At 39.9% G+C, this 1,819-nt stretch overlaps 1 non-coding gene across 1 annotated transcript; it reads left to right on the forward strand.

The window, feature by feature from the left end:
* The first annotated feature begins 1,094 nt into the window (after positions 1–1,094).
* On the forward strand, positions 1,095–1,201 carry LOC121205149 (small nucleolar RNA R71). Its single transcript, XR_005900234.1, has one exon. It is a non-coding gene; the product is annotated as a small nucleolar RNA R71 (small nucleolar RNA).
* Positions 1,202–1,819: the final 618 nt, after the last annotated feature.

Below are 1,819 nucleotides of genomic sequence, written 5' to 3' on the forward strand. Positions count from 1 at the left end.
TTTTTTGGGTAGTTTATTCTGTAGAATAGCTGAGCAAACTGCGTTTAGCTTCACATGTGAAGCCTCATCCAACTTCCGCTTATTTGCTAAAAGCTCCTTTAAAAATTTCATTGCATTTGGCATATGCGATAGAGCTTCAATAAACAATAAGTTAATATGTAATTTTTTAAGAGTTTAAGGAATTTACCAAATTGTTCGTCTGAGCGGTCTTTCTTTTCCGTATTGGGGTATGGCACACGAGGTTTATATTCTGTACTTACCGGCTTTGGGTCATTTTGGCCAACCTCATTCTTACCTTTGCTTACCACCGTTTCTGGCCTTGGTTTTGCAACTAACCCTTCCTTATCTTGAATGGCAATCGCGTTGAGTTGCTCCCTTGGGTTAGATTTAGTGTTGCTTGGCAGGCTACCTTGTGGTCGTTCGGAAATTAACTTATCGAGCTGTCCAATCTGAGTTTCGAGCCCCTGGATTGATGTTTGTTGATTTTTGAGTGCTGTCTCAGTATTCTGAAAATGAGTTTCTGACACCGAGATGAATTTGGTTAGCACCTCAGCAAGGTTCGGCTTCTTTTCTTGCTGGTAAGGTGGTTGTTGAAAACCCGAAGGATGTTGTGGCCTTTGATTTCCTTGACTGCCCCACGAGAAATTGGGATGGTTCCTCCAACCTGCATTATAAGTGTTACTATATGGGTTATTTTGGGATCTAGAATTATTGTTACCCATATATTGGACTTGTTCCTCCTCGATACTAGGGTTGAAGGGCTGATATTCTATGCATGCTCCTCCTCCATTTGAATGGCACCTCATCACTGGATGTACCTGAGTAGAATCACACAAACCGTCAATCTTTTTATTTAAGAGTTCTACTTGGTTAGATAGCATAGTAACCACGTCGAGGTTGAAAACATCGGCTACTTTCGTCGGCCTTGTTCTCATAACTTTCCAGTGATAGTTATTCAGTGACATCTCTTCAATAAATTCGTAAGTCGCCTCAGGTGTCTTATTATTGATAGTTCCTCCAGCGGCTGCATCAATCATCTGCCGAGTCGAAGGATTCAGCCATTATGGAACATTTGAACCTGTAGCCAAAGCGGTAACCCATGGTGAGGGCACCTTTTTAAAAGGTCTTTGTATCTCTCCTATGCATCGTAGAGTGTCTCTAAATTCATCTATACAAAAGAAGAGATATCATTACGTAATTTAATCGTTTTAGCCGGTGGAAAGTATTTTAATAGAAACTTTTCGGTCATTTGTTCCCAAGTAGTAATTGACCTTCATGGTAACGAGTTCAACCACTGTTTAGCTTTGTTCCTCAACGAAAAGGGAAACAACCGAAGGCGAATGGCGTCATAAAAAACGCCATTAATTTTAAAGGTATCGCAAAATTCTACGAAATTTGCCAAGTGAGCGTTGGGATCCTCGTCCTGCAAACGATCAAACTGAACAAACTATTGTATCATTTGAATTGTGTTAGGTTTCAATTCAAAATTATTTGCAGCAATAGCAGGTCTAACCATACTTGACTCAGTTCCTGTTAAATTAGGTTTAGCATAATTATACATAGTGCGCGGAGCAGGATTTTGATTAACAGCAATTGCAGGAGGTAGCAGATTTTCTTGGTTTTCAGCCATCTCCTCGGTTGTGGTTTGAATATTGTCCTCTTGCTCGTTCTCTGTGTATCTTAAGCTTCGTCTTATTTCTCTTTCGTTTCTACGAACTGTGCAATCGATCTCACTGTTAAAAAGTAATGGTCCTGATAGGTTTCTTCTAGTCATAAACTATAAGAACCTGCGAGAAAAAAGGGAAAAAGAAGAATTAGT

The sequence above is a fragment of the Gossypium hirsutum genome, chromosome A08 (assembly GCF_007990345.1).
Source record: "Gossypium hirsutum isolate 1008001.06 chromosome A08, Gossypium_hirsutum_v2.1, whole genome shotgun sequence".
NCBI lineage: Eukaryota > Viridiplantae > Streptophyta > Magnoliopsida > Malvales > Malvaceae > Gossypium > Gossypium hirsutum.